The following is a 25,604-nucleotide window of genomic DNA, read 5'->3' as shown; positions in this document are numbered from 1 at the left end:
TTTAACGGCACACCATCATAAACAACACTGACCAGAACATAAATTATATGGCTGTACAACCCACACATCACCACCCATGTGTTATATTCATACTAAATATTTGTGTATTATTTATATAGTCCTATTAAATAATACATTTCTGTTTCAATTGTCAGTTTTCAAACATTTCTATTTTGTTTTTATAGTTTCTAAATGTATAGTTTCTTTCATTTCATAACAAAAAATGCCATAGTTTGTTTTGTTAAAGTTACTTACTATCGTAGTAAGGAGCCATGCTTGGTTTTACCAGTGACAGTTACAATACACTAATGGAGGAACTATGGCAACTTTTCATAATTATTATTGACCAAGCAATCAGTTTTTCTTCGTTGTAAAATCTGTTCTAGAATCTGCTCTTTGATTGTAGGAAAAAGTAACTGGCTTTGTTTGCCTTCAGAAATTCAGGCTCGTAGACACGTACATAGCAGCACCACTGCAGAAAAAATCCTACGGGAAACACTGAACACAGAGCATTTTTTCTGAAATGTGTCAAATAAAATCTATAAATTAGCAATTTACAATGCAGAACACATGCACACAAACACAGAAACTATTGGGTGAGACTGATACTGGCAGAAGGCAGAACACACAACCCAACACAAATCACGCACACACGCATGCATGCAAACACATGCACATGCACACACACACATAAATGGGTGAGACTTACACAGCCAGAAAGGAGAATGCAGAACACACACTCATGTACTCACGCACGCATGTGCACACACACAAAATAATTAAAAAAAAAGAAATTGAGTCTGACCCCAAGTTAAGAAAAAAATTACATTTTCCACTTAGGTGCAAGCCAAGGCCTCATTATCCAGACATCCATCTTTTCAAATTGAGAAATTTACATGTAAATAAGATCAAAATAGCATAAAACCCTTAAAAAAAAAAAAACATTTATATTGGTATTACTCGAGAATTGTTTTTTAAATAATTTTTATCATCAAAAAAATAAATAAATAAATAAATTACAAGGTAGGGCCTTTTTTTAAACTATTAGGAGGGTTAAAACATGGTGAAATGTTTTAAACGGAGCTAAGAGTATACCATCTTATTAATGCCAACAGACACTATCAAATTTGCAAAAATATCTAATAAACACAGTAGGAGTGGAGGATGTGTACAACTTTGTTTACGACAGGCATTCCAATTATTAGGGAAACTGCAGATTCCAAGTGGCTCTGCTCATAGCTGTCTCTGCATATTAAACTGGGATAGGAGAAAGCATTTTAACACGGTGACTAAGTGATGCACATGCATGTGTGCAGCAGAATCAGTGGTGGGCCTCATAAACCTCTGATGGAAGAACAGCAGGAAGAAGAACCAGTTGGAGGTCTCCCATGTTCTCCAAAGAACACAGACTTGCGAAGCTAGTAAAAAACAATGATTGGACCAGTCTTGAGAATTACGAAACACAGGATGTGTCATGGAATTTCCTCTAACTCAAACAGAAACAAAAAACTTCAACACAAACACACTCAACTGCATGTATTAGTTTCTGCAGACACATGCAGCATGGCCAAAGTTCATAGCCAAACTGCGGTTTCTACCTAAAAATGCTGTGCAATGTCATTAGGCACTCTTTAACCAAGGCAAAAAACAAAACAAAACAAAAAAACTAGTTTGGATACTTTTTGTTGGACTTTTTGGCTAGAAGAGAGAAAAGAACTTGCCAACTTTTCCAGCAAAAGAGCTCATTGATAAATCACTTCAGTTTGAAAACAATGGAGAAACATTCTACAAAGACACAGCTATACAAAGTTAATTGAAAAAAATATTGTCAAAAGTCAACTCTGAGCTCGTCAAAACATATTTCTATGGTGGATAAAGAGATGGAAAAAAGTGACTGCTATTAAAAATAATTGTGTAGCATACATTACAAGTTATTTTAAACTGAGAATGGAAGAACTTTTAAAAATATCAGTTTGCAGCACTAGCTAATTCTGCTGCATCAAACGACAACAGTATGCTACGGTATGCTGCATGCTACCAATAAGAAAAGCCACCTCAAATCCAGAGAAAGACATTGCGACTTAAATGTAAGTAATTGAGTTAACTTTTTAATAATCAGTATATAAAAAGGCAAACTATGAAAAAAATAAAATAAAATAATAAAAAAATAAATACAAACAGCCTGATATCCCTGGTTTTATGCTGCAATATGCAAGACGAGAAATGTACACCTACCTTGCGCAGTCATTCCTAAACTGTTCAAATATGTAGGTACAGAGAATGGTGTGACTATGGCTTTGCAGTCACCTACAGTATAACCACAGTGTCTATGCACCATGGAGTGTTTTACAGCTAAGTTTAGCTTACTTGCTCAGATGTCACCCGAACGACTTGGGTCCTGTAAAAGGAAAGGATGTATTCGTGTTAGTCAGGTTAGCAACCACGGTCAGCACCATTTAACCAGTGAAAAGGAGATGATGTCGTCTAAACAAACACTCGTACATTGTCAAGTCTACCGGCAAAATGGCACCAACGAGGTTGCTTGTTAATATCAAAAAGGGTCAGCCCAGTACATGTTGACGTGTATTTGCAAGTAGATGATTCATACAGATAGAAGCAAGATAGTGACAGGTGTGTTTCTTAATTCTTACTCACTCAAGGTTACTCCCTCTTCTTGTATGTTGAGGAACACCTTGTTGGTAAAGTAAATACTTAAATATTCGTGAGGACAAGCCTCTTCACACAAACAAATGGAGATGCTCATACCACAAATGCAGAGGCCATAAATAACCCCCCTGGACACATGTGGCATGGCCTGTCCCAGTCACGTCACTGGATCTATAACAGTCCACAACTTACAGCAAGGATAGGTGTTCTAATGAACTCGAGCAGGTCAGTGGGACCTAAACATCAAAGTGAAAGATAACGAAAACGATAACAAATGAAAAATGTATGAAAAACACAAAATTATCTTAATCAGTATTTTTGTCTCGTTTCCAGTAAAAATATCCAAACATTCTTAAAGGAATAGCTAGCCCATTTACACACCCTCTTGTTGTTCCAACCCATATGACTTTCTGGCCATGTTCACACAGCAGCAGAATACAGTTGTCAGACCTGTTTTGAGTGCTTAATACGGTTGCGTTCATACACAGGACAGTTATTTACGCATTCTCTGCAAACCTGTGCTGTGTGAACAGAACTGTATGTGGACAACTAGTTGTTAGTCATGTCATATAATTTGAGAGGGCCATGCTGCACTGTACACGAGTGTGTCCCGTGTTTTATGTGGGGTTTCGTTAACTCACGGAGATGTGAGCTGTGTTATCCGAATATCCAACCGATGTTTTCCACCAGCTGCTCACAGGCACGAGCCACGCGAAACAAAAGCTGCGCTCTGCATGTGGTTAAAAAGCATTCAAAGCTGCTTTCGGTTAATTATGATCTGATGGATGAACCTGTCCCTCTTTTGGACTTTATTATTTAATAACGTGGAGTCAATTGTGAAAAGACATGCCAGTGTTATGGACACCACCATCTTTAATATTTACTTCAGTCACTGTCTCTCTGGATACAGCTGTTAAAATAGAGTTGTGACTTTGGTTGTTCATTCATACAGACAGCATTCAAGCCATTACTTTAAGCTGTTGTATGAACAGGGCATTTCAAGACTCACACCTGTAAGTAAATGCGGTTGTAAATCCCAAGCACTGACTGTGTGAACGTAGCCTCTTTGTTCCGTGAAACACAAAGTCACCATTCACTTTCATTGCATCTTTTTCCATACAATTAAAGTGAATAGTGACTGAGGCTAACGTAGCTATTTGTGTTCCACAGAAGAAGTTCGTACAGGTTTAAAACAACATAAGGGTGAGTAAACAGTGACAGAATTGTCATTTTTGGGTGAACTACCCCTTTAAAACAAAATCAATTTACTTAAGACAATCAAAGTTTTTTTTTTTTTTTTTTTTTTTTTTGCATAAATATAAATTGAGGTTTATGCCCAAGATAAAGTATATTCTCTGAATGTCACGTTTAAATGTGTTTTGTTCATGTTTTGTGTTCATGTCTTTTATTTTGGAAGTTTAGTTCCTGTTTTATAGTCATGTTTCATGTCATGTGATTTCCTGTTCCCTCATGTGATCCTGTCATGTGTTTCCCCTATTCATGTGTCTTGTTTTCATTGGTTCATTGTTTGATTATCTTGTTATTAGTTTGGTCTTGTGATTGGTTGTCACTGCATGTGTTTGCCCATGTCAATGTATTTAAGCCCTCATGTTTGCCATTGTCTTTTGTCAAGTATTGTTTTGGTGTAACGTTGTCATGTCAAGTCATTTATATTGGTTTTGTATTCACGTTTTTTGGATTTCACGTTGTAAATAAACTGCACTTGGATTCTCAATTCATCATCGTCTACGTCTGCTCCTGTCTGCCCATCATTGCCAGCCAATGTTACAGAATACCTGACCTACTATGAACCCAGCAGTTCAGCTCATGTGCCTACGTCAGGGGAATCGTCCCCTGGAGGATTATTTCGAGGAGTTTTGTGGACTTTGCTACATGGTGGACTTGATATTGATATTGTCCTCAAAGACTGCTTCCGCTTTGGGCTAAATGAGCCAGTCTCCTCCATGATGCCTGATGGTCGGATTACCCTCAATCTGGCTCAATACATGGATTTAGCCCTACAACTGAGCGGTTCATCTTTCACTGTAGGAGTGGCTGATGAGGAACTATGCACTTCTACAGAGACTGCCATGTCAGAGCCATCCACCGGCATGGTCGCCGAGCCAGGGTCCCACGTCATGGTTGCCGAGCCAGGGTCCACGTCATGATCGCCAAGCCAGAGTGCCACGTCATGGTCGCAGAGCTTGCGCCACCTTCTGCCCCGGATCCTCAGTCTGCTCCATGCCATGTCATAGCCACGCATGAGTCTGCTCCATGCCATGTCATAGCCAAGCTTCAGTCTGCTCCATGACGTCACAGGCTCGCCTCTGGTCCACGAGCCAATGCCCATGCCTGCTACGGCCAACGAGCCAACGCCCACACCTGCCACGGCCAACGAACCAGCGTTGCAAGCCTCATCCGTCCCAGAGCCAGCTATCACTGGGCTATTAGACCTGGAGTTGGTTCCCGCCCTTGTGCCCACCCTGAGTTCTCCTGATCAGCCGGTTCCCCCCAAGTCACCGGCTCGGCCATCGCCCCCCTGTGACATCTCAGACAAGGGGAACTTCCGACCCTCCGACTCCGCCTAGACCCTCCGAGCCCTGGACTCCACCTTGGCCCTTTGATCCCTCGGCTCCACCGCGGTCCTCCAGCCTATCGGCTTCACCGGGGTTCCTCGTCCCTCCAGCTGTGCCTTGGCTCTCCGATCCTCCAGCTGTGGCTTGGCTCTCCGATCCTACGGCTCTGCCTTGGTCCTCAGCCCCACAGTCTCCACCTCAGTCTTCCAATCCCCCAGCTCTGCCTTGGTCCTCCGAACCTCCGGCGTTGCCTTGGTCCTCCGAGCCTCCAGCTCCACCATGGCCCTTCGAGCCTTCAGCTACTCTCCGGGCTCCAAGTTCCCCCAGTTTCGCCCCTCGAGCCTCTCACAGCTCCACCTTCCATGGCCCCGCCCTGGTCTCATGCTCCACGCCCTGTCTCGCCAGGCCATGTTTCAAGGACCACCCCCCCCCCCCCAGCTCCCTATTGAACACTATTATTTGTTTGTTTGTGTTTGGGCATTGGGAGCCACCCCTTGTGGGGGGGATATGTCATGTTTAAATGTGTTTTGCTCATGTTTTGTGTTCATGTCTTTTATTTGGGAAGTTTAGTTCCTGTTTTATAGTCATGTGTTTCACGTCATGTGATTTCCTGTTCCCTCATGTGATCCTGTCATGTGTTTCCCCTGTTCATGTGTCTTGTTTTCATTGGTTCATAGTTTGATTATCTTGTTATTAGTTTGGTCTTGTGATTGGTTGTCATTGTCATTGCCCTCATGTTTGCCATTGTCTTTTGTCAAGTATTGTTTTGGTGTAACGTTATCAAGTCGTTTATGTTTGTTTTGTATTCAAGTTTTTTGGATTTCACGTTGTAGATAAACTGCACTTGGGTTCTCACTTCATCATCGTCTTCGTCTGTGTATATATATTATTTTTTTACAAGTCCAGATGCAAGTTGAAAAAAATGAGTAAAGAGAACTGGCTTCTTTTCTACAGAAGGCTATAGCCGCAAAATTAACAGTCTTCGTAGCCGCAAAATTAACAATCTTCCGTAGAAAAGAAGGCAGTTCTCTTTACTCATTTTTTCAACTTGCATCTGGACTTGGTTGGAAATGATTGGTTAAGCCAATGTTTCTGTGTCTGGCTGGAATTCTCAAATAAATGGAGCAATGTTTTGATTGCACCACAGAGCTAAAGTGTTTACACTTTTTGGGTGAATCAACCTAATAATAGCTTCTTTATAATTATCTCTGCATATTAAGCTGGGATAAAAAAAATAAAAAAATAAATAAAAATAAAAAAAAATACACACTTCACTTTTAAATTTCAAAATGCCACTTTCACACTCAACTTGCCAACTACATATTGGAAAGACACTAAAAAAAAAAAAATTTGAACTCCCACACAAATAAGGGACTGATAATCTTGCCCACATGTTATAGTTTGTAGCAGATAAACTTCCCAATTTACACTCAAACACAATTTTTGCCTTCCCACCAGTAGGCACCATTATTATAAAGACAAGAGTTGGGAAGGAAGGGAATTTGCACGTGACAACTTGACCATGAACGCAGGCATCTGAATCTCATTATAGCACTAAGCTTTGAATGAGTCAGAAAATAATTCAGAAAAAGGGGGGCTGAACACACCTGTGCATTTGCGTTAGCTTTTGGCAGGGGAGCCAAAGGCTTGACCCGGGCTCAAATGCCCCCAACCATTACTTACAACCACCATGCCGATCCCCCTACTTCCAAATCCAGCTTCAAATCTTTATCATGACAAGCACAGGGGGTATCTTTCTGTTTTCTCAGAGATAGAAAGCATAAGGAATGCAAAATCTATTAAAATAACCTTTATATGCAAGTAAAAAAAAAAAAAAAAAAACACTGCAATGTAATCAAAGAGCACTACAGTGGTATATCAAATAATTAGGTAGTTATAAGGCATAACATGTCCACAATTTTTTTTTATCAAGATTTTAGGTTGTGTATTTTGTATAAACACTCCTAGTTTATTTTTAAATGGTCCTGTGGTGTGACAAATCAATCTTTCAAATACAGATATTCCATAAAATCTCTCATTTAATATAAGGTCACAAAACTCCAAGAATGATAAAAGAATTAGCAAACCACTTTTCTTTTTAGCATGACAATGCAGGACATTCAGGATGTCAGCTTCCCAAAAATCATATGTCAACTAATTATTAATAATAATAATAATAATAATAATAATAATAATTCAACCACACTGTAATTAACTGATCATCTGAATCATGAGTATCCAGAGTATTCCAAGAACTCAACATCCACTTGCTGGAAAAGTCAAACCCTATACTGTGAATGCAATATCCTTGAACGAAAGTGACTAATGCACAAGAAGCACCGTTCTAAACAGAAAATCTGACTGAATGGTCCTAAACCTGATCTAGGTCAGCTAAATATAATGAATCATTTGAACCCTGAAGAGAAAATATGTCTTAATCATAGCCACAGACCCGTTAACAGAAAAGCACGGACAATAGAGCCTATTTATTTAGTGACATTTTTTCAATATCACTCCATTATCTGGTCAGTTAGCTTTAAAAGGACTCCTTTGATATGGCCTTAAATTCATTAATAAGTTGAGGCAAAGTGCTTGCTTATTAGTAACAAAGTCATCAAAGATAGCAACTACAAACTCTTCCTGTTTCCATACTCCATAAAAAATATCAAAATATTTGCAGTAGAATATATTGAATAAACACAAATAGATTGACACTTTTGAAATGAATAAACAAATGAATAACTTAGCAGATAAAGAAAACATAAATGAACACATTTCAGAACAAAAATTAACCAGACTCCAAATGTAAAACCATATGAAAAGTCCATTAGTGCCTTTACAAACTGCCTTATCTTGTGTTGTCAAAGTTTAAGAGGTTTCTGACCTCTGTAAGTCATGCTGACAGAGAAATAAGGGCTAATCCAGTTCTGTGGAATGCCTCAATGATGCATAGTAAATGCATAGCATGACTTCTCATATCTGGACATTTTACTGGTAATAAACATGTATTTCATTTGCATGAACATACAGAAAATATAACAGCATATCTGTTCTTTTTTTTAAACAGACAGCTGTTTGTAACTAAGATCTTTCCTTACCAAATAAAAGAAAAAAAAACTGCCTTTTTCTTTAAATTGCTAAAACTTTCTGATAACAGAAAGTGCTGCGTAGGTTGATGTAAACAGTAGAATCTGATACAATGGTAACAAAGGTCTTTAGAAGATAAAAGATCTGACCTAATAAAATAAAATGCCATAAGAAAATATTACTGGATTCCATGTATGTTTATGCACTTTTGTTAGTTGAGTTAACTTTTGAGCCTGAACTCAGATTTGGAATGCACCACTGATTCCAGTTCTTCTCTATTTTTGGAATGAGTTTCATCTGTTAAAGCCAGTCTCTAACAACAAGACCAAATCTGAAAAGCATGCACACACACATAATTTTCCTAAGAAGTCTTTAGGATAAGGACTTCAAGAAAAATTAATGCAAACCAGAAGTTATTACCCTTGAACCTAGAAAGTCTATTTTTCCAGCACTCAACCAGCCAATGCTAGAAACCTTTTTTAATAATATATTTTATTCATTTGGAAGACATTAAATTTCATATTTAACTTTGACAACACTGCCATCTAGGGTTCTGTATTCTTTAAACACATTCAAGCACATTACAACATCTTGCTATACAACACAAAACATTAGTAAAATGAAGGCTTTTGTGAGTTGCAATACAATTAAAACAGGAAAACTATTCAATGTTATAAAAAAATGCATTAATTTTACCGCATTTTAGCAGCAAAAAAAGATGAATATGTAAATCTTAAAATCTAAATGAAATGGAAGAAAATTATACATACAAAAAACGCAAATAGTCCTTTTGTCTCACAGCTTCTGACAGAGACACATGTTAACATGTACGAATGCAGGCAGTGTTACTGTGGCAACATGAATCCGAGGGAAAGTTATGTTCACTCTAGTGATGCAGACCAAACTCGCTGCTTTAACAATGATCCAAATGCTCCACTTCACAGGATATATAGAGAGGACAGAGTAGGTAGACCCTATCTGATGGCCACACACACACACACATACACACACTTTCTCTCTCCCTCTCTAATTCTCTGACAGATGTAGGCCCATGTCTTTTTCAACCAGTCTCATTCTTTCGATCACATTTTCTAACTAACTTTTTTTTTACTCATCCATTCTCTCTACCCCATCCTATCTCCTTACCTCCATCCAACCATGCACTTGACCAAGGACAGGCTGGAGCCAGTTATTTGTTTAGCTCTCCAGTGGAGCCAGCAGACTGAGAGGCCCAGCAACCGTTCTTCTCATGATAAAGAGCCTTAAGAGAGGGCTGCATGCCAAGGGAGCCTCCCAGAGTCACCACCACAGAATGCAGCAATACCACACTTTATTTATCAAAATAAATAGCAAATTAAAGTGCAGGATTAAAATGTAAAATAATCTGATGTTTTCTAATGATTTTTAAAATTTTATTTGTGCCATATTGTGTGGTAGAAAATTACATGTTTTACACTGACTCTGTGACCTTCTAAAACACAGTTCTAGTCAACATTGTGAAAAGGATAACATTTTTAGCTGTGTTTAGACTGGCTTGGTTTAGGATCCATCAACACAGTTGACCAAGTTTAGAGTTACCTCAGCCAGAGAGGTGTAAAATATGTTTCAAGTTACCTGAAGCATTAGAGGATCATTTTAGGAAGTTTAATATTGCATTTGACAACATACTAATCATTCACTTTTCATATGAAGTGATTAGCTGATCCAAATTTAAATATGAAAATATTCCATATGTATTTTAATATAAATAATATTATTACATAAAATGTTTAAATGTACACTTAAAATACAATATAGACTGCAAAAAATAAATATCGTTACTGCATAGAATTCTACATAGAATTCACAAAATGTCTGAGAAAAGGAGAGAGGGTGGATTAGGCTGGGAAATGCATGGAATGGGCAAACGTGCCCACTTGGCATCCAGTGGACATTATTAACCCCCTAAAACCACAATTACCAGCTGAAGGGACTGGTACTGGGAGACACACACACAAACCATGGGAATGGAGTTCACATCGTAACTACATTTCATCACTCCTGCACATTATGAGAGAAGTTACAGCAGTCACTGCAGCTTTTCATTGTGATATCTGATCTCCAAGGAATTAAATCCTTGAGAATCATTGGCTTTAGCACAAGTGCCCCACCATGTTTTATTCGAAGTGCATTGAAAATAAATTTGTCCTCTGGTCCCCAAGCTATGGGTTCCTGTGATGCTGTTTCCCTTCCTAAAATCAGCACAACAAAGACAAAGAGCATCCTCTGTGAAAGTATGATAAATCATTCATCCGCTATGCTCTCAATTGAGCAACCGTAAAGGGAGCAACAATATGTTTCGGGGAGGTACAACAAACATGCTCACTCTGGACCGGTTATGGACTGCAGTTCATTCTGACACATGATTTCAATCTCACCACGATTTTGTTGAGATGCTAGCAGTTATGTACACATTGTACATCATTGAAAACAATGATAGCACTCATTATGTTTAATATGAAGGGGAACTTCCACATAAAAAAATGAAAGTTAAAGCAACATAACAAAATGTGAGGTATGCAATATGTGTAAAATCTGAGATGTGAATGGTTAGTGAGTACTTGTCTACGTCGTTAGTTTCTGAGCGTTTCTCCACATGATTAATATTAGAGCTGCATTAAATCATTAAAAGATTGCGATCTTGATTCAGACACCCACCTGATCTCATTTCTAAATGACAATGATTCTGCAATGTATATAAACGTTCCAGTGGCATGCATTTGTAAGGCGGTTAAATTTCAATTTGAAATGCACTTCAAGACGCGTTTTTAAATGTTAATCAACTTTATATGGCATCTACAAACATAGCACTCCTGCACGAGACGCTGAATAAACTAAAACGCAATGACAAAAGACGTTTGTCCAGCACAGTGGTTTACAAACTGCAAGGTGCAGTCACGATTAGCTAGGAGTGTGACAGAATCTCTGTTCAGTTCAATATTTTAATATAGTCACCGATGCTACAAAAATACCGGCATTATAAGATCTGACTAGATTCGCTACCCGTGGGCCATTTAAATCACAGCCAGCTGCTTTTAAACACTCACATGTGTGTGTCTGGCTGCCTGTGCACTTGTGTCTCGTAATGAATGCAGCGCTCCTCCATGAGCCTCCTGCACTGTTTTTAATCAAAATACCCCTCTTTAGGTGATATTAATGTAAACACAGCTGTTAATGAATTACGAGAGTGTAAACAGATGGGATTAAATCTGCACTGTCTTTACGAGATATTAAAGCAAACATAGTTGTTAATGTATAAGCAGATGGGACAAATTCTTCAAAATGTTAGATCTGTGCGATCTCTAAATGTATATAAGCTGCATGCTGTCTGTTATAGGCATTCAGGCATTCTTACTGCATCAAATCAGTATTAATGTAGATTTAATAATCACACAGTAAAAAGAAATTTCATTTGCATTAAATTACCTTTTTTAATGTTTTTATTATAATTTTATTATAAAATATTATAATTTTTTAAAAATGTTTAATTGCTACTGTTGCTAAAAAACTTAAAGCACTGTTTACTCTGTTCTCTATTTAATTACTGGCTCTTGAATAATTCCTTTACAAGCTTGAAGCAATTTTTACAAGAGAAACATTGAAGGCCTCATTGTTTTAATTTAAATTGTTAATATGTATTTAAAATTATGTATTGGTGGGTTTTTGTTAAATGTGAGCCAAAATCATCACAATTAAAAGAACCAAAGACTTAAACTACTTCAGTCTGTGTGCATTGAATTTATTTAATACACGAGTTTCACAATTTGAGTTGAATTACTGAAATAAAATGAACTTTTCCACGACATTCTTATTTATTGAGATGCACCTGTATGTAAAGTGCTTTGAGTGCCTAGAAAAGTGCTATATAAAATGTAAGGAATTATTAATTATTATTATTATTATTATTATTATTATTATTATTATAAGTAAATTATATGTTACTTTGTTTGTTTAATGCCCTTATGTCCAGGATTTGCAAAACACTGAAATAAGCATTTTTCTTCAGATTCATGATCTTTATTCTAAGCAAAAAAAATATAAATCAATTTATCCAGAACCGTGCAGCTCTAATTAATATACAGCAAAGTGCCTTAAAACATTTTTGTCTCCACTCACATCTGATGTTCAGCCATCTCTATCATGAATGTTTTGATTAAATGAGTAATTTGTTGTGCTTGACCCCCTCCTGCTTAATATAGTCTCGCGTAGCCAGAAAACAAAGCAGAATTTACTGTTATACTTCAATTTTTTGTAGTTAACATGCTGCTAAGTGCCTAAAACAAAACTCTGAATATCTCTCAAAGATTTGATGCCACTAAATTGGAAAATGTTAACTGTATCAACCAGAAAACTTGTAAACTGGACTTTGTTTTCAACCCCAGATTTCTGCAAGTTGCATATCAGGCTCTTGCCATTTTGGTAAGCAATATGCATCAGATGGTCAGCAAACTGACTGTTGTTGGTCTGTGGTCCTTCTGGTCTTTAAAGACCAACATTGATATGACAAAGGATCTTGTTAGCACTATATTTACTGTTTGCTTGGCCTAAAGTAATTCCTCTGAATTAATATCGTGACCCTCATCCACTGTTTATGCATAGCCATCTGTTGAGCACTAACTGAAACAGCTGTTCTACCTACTCACAACCCCAATATTGGAGTCTCAGAGTCAGGATAGCATCTCCACTAGCCAGTCTCTATGCAACTAGCCTTTTGTCTCCAGTTGTAGAGAAGGTCCAGAGGGACTTGAGTGGTGACATCATGGTCAAGCATGATTAAATGGCTTCCTCTGCCATTCATGTTCAATTTAAGCATACCAATATGGCATAAGTTTATCAGTGGGAACGGAGGGATGCTCTTTAAAGCCAACTGATATGCAGAGGGAATATATTCCCATAGCTAATTGATAAACTGTTTAATGTTATCTGAAAATGAAAGTCACTTTTCCCACCAAGCTCTGCTCTTAGTAGAAACCTTGACAGTTCTACCAAATCAAATGCTCTCTACACAAAACAGACTTGGGCTAAAGCAAGAAAACAAAAGAGATACCCGATTCATTACAAACATCAGCTACAGGACAGTTATTCCAAACTAAATAAATCTAAAATATTTTGCTTTAATGTAACCTCCAGAAAAACTAATTTTCAGTGGTCCCAAAAATTATTTAAGTTTTATGACTCAAGCCACACTTAAATGTATTAATTTCTTTGCATTAGTTAAGAAAATATTAAACCAGGTGGCATTTATTTTAAAGAAATACACACACTTTAGGCAAATTATTTCACAAAAAAATTTTAAATGATAACTAGAGCTTTGAAGATTTAACAACTTAATGGACTCGATAAATTCAAAAAGTTTAACACGTTAATATTAACATATTTACTGTTACTACAGCATAAACTAGCATAAACACTTGTTGGAAAGGCGGAACCTTTGTGATGTGTCTGCCCAGAGTCATAACAGTGACGCACACTTCACAACACACACACACACATAAATGCACTTCCATGTCACTGATAAAATGATGGAGAAAGGATCTCTTAACACTATTTGATGTACAAAACAAGCCCAGATGGGACTTGATAGAAATCAAGTATTTTTCATGTATGGAGAATTTTAATTACCACAGAAGCACGTCAAGTCTTAACTATCACCAAAATGCAAAATGAGACATTTTTGCCTGTAAGTGCTTTTTCTGTGGAGTACAAAGCGGCATTTGTCGCTGGTGTTGACGCCCAGACGTGAATCATGAACGTGGCTTCACGATTGCTGTAATAAAGCAGATAGCCACAGTCTACAGGCAGATTGTTATTGAGTAGGAGAGTTTAAGAGATTAAATGCCCATTGCAATAAAAATGCAACCTATGTGGGACTAGTTCTTTCAATTACTCAAACTCCAAATCAGACTTTGGGAAACGTTTAATGTGCTATTTTAGTGCATTTCTATCTTTATACTGTAGAAGGCTTTGTTTGTTTCACAATTAAAATATTTAATCGACTGACAGCACTAATGATAACACAACTGAAACACTGTTCAAAATGAAGTCTTAAGTATTTGGACATTTTCTGATTGTCAAACATTGGTGAAACTTGTCCATAGTTAATGTGTCTGCTAGGAAACGTGTGAACTTGAGGGTAACTGACTTCACACATTCACAAAAAAATTACTTTTGAAAGTATTAATTGCAAGCATTTAAAAAGACACCACCTTGTTTGATATATTGCTATCTAATGCATTACTGTGTCTTAAATGTCCAAATATTTTTTCGGTCCAATGTATTTCTTTTCAGCCCTCAAACAAAAACTTATTCTTCCTTTCCCATTCTTTGGGAATTTAGCATTTACTGGCAACTAACGTGGAAGAGACACAAATAACCATGTTGTAGTTGCAGTGAAGTGATTTGTCTCACCACACAGTTGAGGAAGACAAACTACGATGAGCCTATCTGGGTTAGGCACTGGGATAAGTACCCAGTTTGAGGCAACCCCCACATTGACACCATGTAACTGCCATCAAACACACACACACTTTTCTTTCCACACACCCCATTCTCCCCAAGGGATCTGTTGGACTGTCAGGGCAAAGCGTGCTCTGTAAAACCTCTCATGACTACAACGAATGCAGTAGACACAACACAATCTGCCAGAAGAAATTTTAATTGCTTTCTGTACAACTGTGGCAGGAATAGGCTAAACAATAGTGAGAGGGGGGGCTGCACGAAAACATAAAATGGTGCTTTGACTTGCTTCCCATAAAAATCTATTTAAAAACTTGTTGTACAAATGCTCAAATCTTGGCTTTGGTCTGTAAAAAATTGTTTTGCATATACAGTGGGGTCCTAAAGTCTGTATTAAATTAGAAAAATGCAAAAGAGGCATTTTTACAGTTTTTTTAGAAATTATTATGAGCATAACAATTTGAGTGAAAAGTTGACTTAAATTAACAATGAATTTTTTTTTTTTTAGAATATGGTATATTGTATGCTGCCTTTTGCTTAATGACAGCATGCACTCAAACCGGCATGGAGTTCACAAGTTTGTGCAAAACCTGAGGATACATGTTTTCCCAACAATTGATTAGTGACCTAAAAACTTCAATATTTCCCATTAATTTTAGTTCATAATGTTTCTTTGTTTTAATCTTTTTAAAACCTAAAACTTTCATGTTTAAATTTTATTTTGAAACCCAGATTTTCAATGTGGACACCTCATAGTATATTTGAACAAGAACCAATTTCCTTATTTCTCAACTGAGGTTCCAAATGCAGATGTAAAAAAATCTTGTATTAAACTGAAAATTCCAACTCAAAATTCTGATTGGATTAGCTGCATTTAAAGCCATTTTAAAATGCCAATAACTGCACAACTCAGACCACACATTCTATATTAATAGCCTAAAGTTTGGCAAATTAACTATATTACTTGTAAAAAGAATTATTGAAATTATTCATGAAAATCTGTGTCTTTGTTTTCAAATTGCTGTTGCTGCTATCAAGTCATTTGAGGCAGTATGTTAAGTTATTTTACCAGTTACGGGAGTTAGGTTTAAGAACACTCCTTACCTGTAGCAAAATCACTGTAACGCACAGCCTCTCATGGATTCCTGCTTTAATAACTGATGTATTATGGCTCACAGATATGATCCAACCACATAGTGTTGTCAAGGTTATTGGACAGACACACGTAAAATAAAATACACTATCTGTTCCTTGGAGGAACAAATACCTTTTCACTGAATACAAAATACATCTGTAAAGTCAAAAGTTTCAAAATAAAATCATGGCTTAAAAATAAGAAAAAAATAAATCACCTTGAGAGGGTCCACAGTTTACACAGCTCTCATTCACCAAATTAAGCACTTGGAGGTAACCCTTTTAAGAGATGACAACCATTGCCTGGAGAAAAAGAGAGAGATATTAAAAATCAATAGGAATGATTTCAATTGCTCTTTTGAGATTCAAAAGAGTGAAATTTAAACAACAATCACTGTCCATGAGAATGTATAAAATATGAAGTAGCAGCTGGTGCTTTGCTGATGTTGTTAGTACTCATGGCATCAGTAATAATGACATGCAAAATACTATGAATTTACTGTTCCCTGAAGATTAAGCTGATTTTCCACATAGACATGATGATACCTGTTTAATGTATTTTTTGTTCAGACATGTTATTAGGGTTGCACTGTGCTACATGATATGACTAGTGTTTTAAAACTTTGAGTGCACACATAACAGCCGATTAAAAATACAATTTCATTGCAGCGCAACCTTGTAAATCTATAACCTATAATTTAGACCTCAAGTAATGCTTTATGTTTCGTGAAATGTCCAACATAGATATATTGATACTACTCACAAAATCTTCATCAGCTCAGTGCAACTTAACCAGTAGATTAATATACTGTATAGTGGAATCTAATTTAATGGGGATTTGTTTTTCTTTTCACAAAGGTCTGTCAGAACCCTCTTGAAGTTTTAATTAAAAAAAATAAAAAAAAATCTATAACTGTAGTTTGGAAAATCAAAGCTTTTAGCAATGTTTAAGTTATATGAGTTACCATATACCATTACACTAAGAACACAGAGCAAGTAGGCCTAAAATACTTCTTTACTGGTAAATCTCTACATGTCACTTTCAAGGCCCAGTTCCACAGGACTTATTTTCCATTGCAAGTTTCTACAGCATAGTGGTCTGCACTGTATTCTAAATAATGGCAAGATACATTTCAAGACTAGATGTGGCAAGGAGAAACATCCTGCATAAATAAGCTGTACGAATGATTACGATTTTTCTCTGTGCTTTCGAGAACTGCCCAGGGTATAAATGGAAAAGATACAACAAGTGGCCTTATACAGTAATACAGTTCATCAGAATTTTACAACCATCTGCAATTCAACATCATAATGTTATGAAATCTAAAGCAATAGCCTAAGCCAAGAAAGGCTGTGTGTTATAGTGATTTTATCAGTGGTAAGTGGTGCTCTTAGGCACAACACGAAGTGGAAACCTCATTACCTTATTTTGGTAATAGCAGAGTAAACTTGAGTGGTTTATTGCTTTTATAAAATGGCAGCAACAGTATTATGATAAAAGACACCAATGAGATACCATCAGGCTGAACGGTCTTGTTGCGAAACTGTGACGTTCCGTGCTGATCCGGGCCAGTTGGCATGGTTACAGTTCCTTTTTTCAGATGGCGACAGTGTGAGAGGTAAACATTGGAGCATGTGTGCTATGAGGGATGATCGCATATTCCAGTTTTTAGGAGTGCTTTGTCCCATGTTGCAAAAAGGAAAGCAAAGAGAAAAAGGCAAAAGGTTTACCATCATTTGCTGAGGGGTTCTGTATGCCACCGGACATGGACACACAGAAAGATAAAAGTTCCCAGCCTAGCTAAAAAGGACATTTATTGACAAAATATTATGCAATTAACATAATGATATATTCTATGGGTTTTAATGAGCTAGCTAACGTAATTTACCTCACTGATGAAAAAGGTGTTTTTGAAAAATAATGTACAATACTAGTTAAACCATCAAAATATCATGAAGATACACCAAACATACACTATTCTTTTATAAACTTTTATAAACCTCACCACAGCAAACTTTGCCAGGTACATAGACAAGTTACCTCTGCTTTGGCAAATTGATGATTGTAAGTCAACACGAAGTATAAGCCATTCCACCAGCATGGTCGTGCACGATTAACAAACTGTGCCGAGAAATCTGGGCGAAGAACGGTTTGTAATCGTGCTGTCCCGAATCGTGCTCAAGTGGAAATGCTACTGGAACCGTCCCTCATCATGCTCAGAGCTGTTCGACCCGATGGTGGAAAAACAGCTATTAATTATCAGAATCAATTCTTCTGCCACTTAAAGGGATAGTTCATCCAAAAGTGAAAATTCTCTAATCATTTACTCATCCTAATGCCATCCCAGATGTGTATGACTTTCTTTCTTTTGCTTAACACAAATGAAAATTTTTAGAAGAATATTTCAGCTCTGTAGGTCCTCACAACGCAAGTGAATGGGTACCAACATTTCGAAGCTCCAAAAGGACATAAAAGCAACATAAAAAGGACATAAATGTAATCCATAAGACTCCAGTGGTTTAATCAATATCTTCAGAGGCAATAAGTGTGGGTGAGAAACAGATATTCAAGTCCTTTTTTACTATCAATCTCCACTTTCACATTCTTCTTCTTTTGTTTTTGGCAATTTGCAGTCTTCATGCATATCGCTTCCTACTGGGCAGGGAGAAGAATTTATGGAAAATACGGACTTAAATATGGATCTGTTTCTCACCCACACCTATCATGTGTTTTGCAGAAGAAAGAAAGTCATACACATCTGGGATGGAATGAGGGTGAGTAAATTATGAGAGAATTTAAATTTTTGGGTGAACTATCCCTTTTTCAGATTAAAATGTTTTATTGATTCACATAAATGAACACCGTAAAACAAAACATATACACAGAATCAATCTTAAACCCCACTATTACCCCTCCCCCTCACAATCCCACCCTGACCCGAACATCACCACAGTGGTCTCAAATTATACACACACACAAAAAAAAATAGATAAACTAAAAAAAAAATAATAATAATAATAATAATAATAATAATAATAATAATAATCACATATCCATAAATGACATATACCCGCCCCATTCCTCCACGAACAGGCTGTACCTCCCCATTCTTCTAAATGCCCCTTCCTCATAGGCAGACATCCTTCCCATCTCCGAGCACCACTCCTGAAAAGAGGGTGCTCCAGCCAACCTCCAGCCCCTTAAAATGATCTGCCTGGCGATCATGACACTGGTTAAGACCCAACTCTTTGTGTGTCTACTTTCAATGTTGATGACCGCCCCATCGCCCAAGATACAGAGTCTGAGGCAAAATGATACCTGAGTGCCTAACAAATCACACACCAGACTCTGAACCTTTAACCAAAACTTCTGTATCTCAACACACCCCCAAAAGACATGGGTTATGTCTCCGTCCTCTAACTGGCATCGCCAGCAGGTGGGTGTGTCTTTAAGACCAAGCCTTTACAATTTAGATGGAGTCCAACAGAACTGATGTAAAATCTTGAATTGTATAAGGCGCACCCTTGTGCCTCTAGATGCAGTTTTGATGTTTTTTTAGAATCCTAGCCCATTCTCCCTCCTCCAATTCCAAGTTTAAATCTTTCTCCCATAATCTCTTGAGAGTGGTTGAGGCTCCATCCCCCAGACTCTGAATTAACAAGGAGTAATACACTGATGCCTCATGACCTTTTCCAAAAGCAGTAATCACCTCTCCCAGAGTATCTGCTGCTTTAGGGGGGTGTATGCTATTCCCAAAAAATAGTACAGGGCTAGTGGCGCAGCTGTAGATACCTAAAAAACTGAGATCTGGGGATCCCAAAATGTTGAACCAAATTTTCAAAGGATCTCAACACACTACTCTCATATAGGTCACCGACTGTATTAACCCCCTTCACAATCCACTCTGACCAGCAGAAAGGGGACTTATTAATGCATAGTTTGGGGTTTAGCCATAAGCTCGAGACAACATTTAGATAAATATCTGAATTAAACACTCTGGACACTTTTGTCCATACCAAGTGCAAATGTGAAATAACGGGATGTGATTTAACTTCTCTTGTTAGATTGATAGAAAGGCTTTGCAATGGCAAAATAGGGGCAAGAAATTCCTGTTCAAAACAGAACCAGGGAGGGGCTCTTTCAGGTGGAAGCAACCAATGAGCCAAATGTCTGAGACCGAACACATAATAAAACAAAATCTTGGGTAGGCCTAGCCCACCTTTGTCAATCGACTTATGCAGCTTACTCAAATTTAATCTGGGGCGCTTGCCATTCCAAATGAAGGACTTCGCTATGCTCTCAAACTGCTTGAAATAAGAGAGGGGGACATCTATAGGGAGTGACTGTAGCAGGTAGTTGAATTTTGGAATGCAGTTCATTTTGATAACATTAACCTTCCCAATCATCGATAAATGTAATGAAGCCCACCTGTCCACATCGCTCGAAAACCTTTTTATTAAAGGGTCAAAATTAACACTAACCAAATCAGACAAATTTGCTGGGAATAAAATACTCAAATATTTAATGCCCTGTTTGGGCCACTGGAAGGCGCCCGGCTGGAAGGCCGTTACTGGACAGTACGCTGTCAGAGCCAAAGCTTTAGACCAAATGACTTTGCATCCTGAGAACTTGGAAAAGGAATTAATTAAGCAGAAGCTTATGCGCCACACCTCCCGCCACCACCCCTGGAAAATCATCCTCCTTTTTTATTGCAGCTGCTAATGGTTCCAGGGCAAGACAGAACAATAATGGGGAAAGAGGGCAACCCTGCCGGGTGCCCCTATCCAGAGTAAAATAATCTGAAATTAATCCATTGGTTTGTACTGCTGCGACAGGGTGTCTAAAGTAACTTGATCCAACCAATAAACGTACTCCCAAACCCATGCATTTCCAAAATCTAAAAAAGATAATCCCATTCTACTATATCAAATGCCTTTTCGGCATCAAGTGAGATGGCAGGAGTCTGATGAATATTGAATATGATATTGATGAAATGCCTAATGTTATCAGAAGAGCTACAACCCCGAATAAATCCCACTTGATCTATAAGAGATGTCATAACTTTACTTCAATCGATTAGCTAGAATTTGACAAAATGTATATATTATATATATATATACACATACACACACACACACACACACACACACTAAAAACATTTATATAAAGCCGTTCAGTTTCCTCAGACAGTCAAATGAGTGTTCAGTGAGCCAGCTGTTCGTGAGTGCAGCAGATGACGTAATCCTCCCATTGTCCCGCAAATATACTCCACAAAACATACTCCAGCCGACAGGAGGCATAAGCACAAAGAACAAGCAGATTCATCCACAACTGTCACGAAGGAGTGTTATTCCACAAAACAAACTCCAACTGCTAGGCGGAGCCAGCACAAAAAGAAACAAAACAGGCGTCCCAGTTCCTTGGTGTATTGAGCGAGTCAAATTCACTCGGAGGCCACATAAAAAATTAAAAAAAAAATTAAAAAAAAAACACACCATGACTTCCTGAGTCCGTCAACTTTATAAAAGACATCACTTGTTGTGGACATATAGATATTTCACAGCCATCCTTAGTATCCATTCTCAATCTGGCCGAGAACTTCAGTGTAAAAGCGATCTTCCGTTGATGTAAGAGTTTCTTGAAGGAGTGTTACTCCACAAAACAGGCTCTGGTCGCTAGGCGGAACCAACATAAACAGAAACAAAAAATGGCACCCAGCTTCCTCAGATAGCCAAGATTATATACAGTGAGTTACTCCACTCTGGAGCCACATGAGAAACACCAAATGGCTTACTCACCCAATGTTTCTTTGAAGGACAGTGCTTGCTTGGGACATGTAAATACTTTGTGGCCATCCTTCGTATCTATTCTCAATTTGGCCGGAAACATCAGAGCAAAAGCAATCTTCCGTTGATGAAAGAGTTTCTTGCACTCCTTGAATCGATCGCGTTTCTCTCGTCAAATTCGCAAAGTCCGGGAAAAAGAACATTTTGTGATTCTTCCAAGAAAGCTTTCCTTTGCTCCTCGCCTCGTGTAACAAGATCTTTATCGGATGATCTCAGAAATTTGGTCAGAATTGATCGGGGTCTGTCTCCCTCCGCGGATCTGTGATCCGGGACTCTGTTGGAATTTTACCATATCTTGGCCCTCCTCATGCTCAGGAATTCCAACAATTCGGACGTTATTCCACCTACTGCGGTTCTCAAGGTCTTCCAGTTTCCAACACTCAAAAAAGTGTTGTAAATCTGCCTTGGTCACCAACGGATTAGCAGCCAATTCCCACTCCGATGACTCCAGATAATCGATCCGTCTCTCGACGTCCCTGATTTTGTAACCAACTTAGAGAATTTTGTTTCCATCGCCGTAATCGATTGATGTATTACAACGAGATCCTCCAAGTCTGCAACAACTTTTGTCAGCATCACAGACATGCTGGCCAGTTGATGCTGAATCCCGCTGCACCGTCCAAAATAAGTCCCTGGTCCGTAGGCCCATCAGAGGTTTCAGCATGAGCACGTAAGTGTCTTTTAATATCTCCAGAGCCCGAGGATTTTGAATTCTTTGCCATGTTGACTTCAAAGAACAAATATGTAGTAGGATGTGTCGAATCTCACCGGTTTATAACAAAAATAATTAAAAACTAGCAAAGCGCGCAGAGCTCATAGTTTATACATCTGCTCCTTGCATGGCGTCACGTGACCATAAACTATCCCTTTAATATAGTCCATTATCCTTAATGTAGTTGTTTGTGGTTGCCAATCAATGTAGCAACTTGGCGAATTAATATGTGTGGTCACGTGTGTGCATTCATAATCATTTCACAATGGCTTCGAATCTGGCTCATCCAATCAGAATTTAGAGTCATAACTATCAATTTTATATTTGAATGCTATAATTTTTCTGTTTCATTATTCCAAAAAGAGTACTGGGCTACTTCATTTTACACAAAAACTCTTAATCTGCAAAAGTAACACTGATGACATCAGCTTAACTCCTTAGGATGATTGGCCCCTCATGATAGTTATTGTGCGTTTCTGTTTACAGTGTGAGGGGTCAAAGGGTCATAAGGTTAAGACAATAATAGTGCACCCTCCTGCAGATAATGCATTGTATTGTATGGAGAGCTCTGGAACCTTGCTCTCAGCAGGAAGTTGAAAGCTGTGATAAGTGAGCCCTGGAGGGAACAGACAGTGGCTTTGTGACCCTTTCGGTCACTGTATGCTTCAAAGTGAGAATCTCACATCTGATCCTTCCATGTAACTACCTGTAACCACAGGAACTCATGAGAAAATTACAACAGGAGAGGAAAAGGCCTTAAATTATATATATAATATATATATATATATATATATATATATATATATATATATATATATATATATATATATATATATACACACACACACACACACACACACACACACACACACTATATTGCCAAAAGTATTCGCTCACCCATCCAAATAATTGAATTCAGGTGTTCCAATCACTTCCATGGCCACAGGTGTATAAAATGAAGCACCTAGGCATGCAGACTGCTTCTACAAACATTTGTGAAAGAATGGGCCGCTCTCAGGAGCTCAGTGAATTCCAGCGTGGTACTGTGATAGGATGCCACCTGTGCAACAAGTCCAGTCGTGAAATTTCCTCGCTACTAAATATTTCACAGTCAACTGTCAGTGGTATTATAACAAAGTGGAAGCGATTGGGAATGACAGCAACTCAGCCACGAAGTGGTAGGCCACGTAAAATGACAGAGCGGGGTCAGCGGATGCTGAGGCGCATAGTGCGCAGAGGTCGCCAACTTTCTGCAGAGTCAATCGCTACAGACCTCCAAAGTTCATGTGGCCTTCAGATTAGCTCAAGAACAGTGTGTAGAGAGCTTCATGGAATGGGTTTCCATGGCTGAGCAGCTGCATCCAAGCCATACATCACCAAGTGCAATGCAAAGCGTCGGATGCAGTGGTGTAAAGCACGTCGCCACTGGACTCTAGAGCAGTGGAGACGCGTTCTCTGGAGTGACGAATCAAGCTTCTCCATCTGGCAATCTGATGGACGAGTCTGGGTTTGGCAGTTGCCAGGAGAACGGTACTTGTCTGACTGCATTGTGCCAACTGTGAAGTTTGGTGGAGGGGGGATTATGGTGTGGGGTTGTTTTTCAGGAGCTGGGGTTGGCCCCTTAGTTCCAGTGAAAGGAACTCTGAATGCTTCAGCATACCAAGAGATTTTGGACAATTCCATGCTCCCAACTTTGTGGGAACAGTTTGGGGATGGCCCCTTCCTGTTCCAACATGACTGCGCACCAGTGCACAAAGCAAGGTCCAAAAAGACATGGATGAGTCCTGACCTCAACCCGATAAAGCACCTTTGGGATGAATTAGAGTGAAGACTGTGAGCCAGGCCTTCTCGTCCAACATCAGTGTCTGACCTCACAAATGCGCTTCTGGAAGAATGGTCAAAAATTCCCATAAACACACTCCTAAACCTTGTGGAAAGCCTTCCCAGAAGAGTTGAAGCTGTTATAGCTGCAAAGGGTGGGCCAACGTCATATTAAACCCTATGGATTAAGAATGGGATGTCACTTAAGTTCATATGCGTCTAAAGGCAGATGAGCGAATACTTTTGGCAATATAGTGTGTATATATATATATATATATATATATTATATTATCTGCAAATCAAACCTTGGTTACACTAATATTCTTTACCCTATAATACTAGCGAAATAATTTGCAGAGTGAAAGGTTTTTAATTCCACATTCTGTATTATTGCATTGCATTTGTAATTTGTTTATATATGGAAACATAGTATGTAAGGTCAATGTACCAGTCACCATCAATATTTTGTTTTATCAAGGACCACAGTGGAAATAAGTTTTTAACTTTGTGTTATCCTTCACAAATACGTTGTGACTCAATTAACTTTTATTCTCAAATAAACCAAAACATAAAACTTAACATGATGTCCAATCAGATTAAAAGGTTTGGAACTACAATATATGGCCAAAAGTTTGTGGACACCCCCTTCTAATTAATGAATTTGGTTACTCCATTAAATCCAGTAAAGAAAATTTTTTATGTTTCTTTATGTAATGGCTTGGGCTTTGTGTGCTTCCAAATTTGTGGTAACTGTTTGGGGATAGCCCTTTTCTGTTCCAGCATGACAATGACCCTGTGAACAAAGTGAGGTGCATAAAGAAATGGTTTACTGTGTCTGGCGTGGAATAAATTGACTGGCCTGCACAAAGCCCAGACCTGAACCCCACTGATCACTTTTGGGGTGAACTAGAAAAGCAACTGTAAGTCAGGCCCCGTTGAACAACATCAGTTCCTGACCTCACTGATAGCCTTATGTCTGAATGAGAGCAAATCCCTGCAGCCACGTTACTACATACAGTATAGTGAAAAGCCTTCCCAAAAGAGTGGAAGCTGTTATTACAGCAAAGGGGGAAATTGATGCCTATGGATTTGAAATCAAATGTTCATCAAGCACATATGGTGGCCACAAACTTTTGGTCATATAATGTAGCTGTTGCATAATCTGAATTAGCAAACCCTGGGCAGACTGAGAAGACTGAGATGGTCTTGCACGTCTACAAGCTGCCTGAGTCCATTTGACATGGCACCCTAAGTGGACTGTTCTT

The 25,604-nt window shown here is 38.3% G+C and overlaps 1 protein-coding gene across 2 annotated transcripts in view; it reads right to left on the bottom strand.

Annotated features, from left to right (window-relative positions):
- The window catches only part of LOC127424444 (KN motif and ankyrin repeat domain-containing protein 1-like), a 103,416-nt gene that overhangs the window by 60,210 nt on the left and 17,602 nt on the right, over positions 1 to 25,604 (bottom strand). Inside the window, exon 2 of one of the 2 annotated variants that reach the window (XM_051669689.1) lies at positions 16,178 to 16,262. The gene's annotated coding sequence lies outside the window, so the exon portion shown is untranslated. Of the gene's footprint in view, positions 1 to 16,177; positions 16,412 to 25,604 lie in introns of those variants that run through there. The other variant, XM_051669681.1, reaches the window with a different exon arrangement.

The sequence above is a fragment of the Myxocyprinus asiaticus genome, chromosome 3 (assembly GCF_019703515.2).
Source record: "Myxocyprinus asiaticus isolate MX2 ecotype Aquarium Trade chromosome 3, UBuf_Myxa_2, whole genome shotgun sequence".
Classification (NCBI taxonomy): Eukaryota; Metazoa; Chordata; class Actinopteri; order Cypriniformes; family Catostomidae; genus Myxocyprinus; species Myxocyprinus asiaticus.
This window is presented reverse-complemented; position numbering and strand designations above follow the sequence as displayed.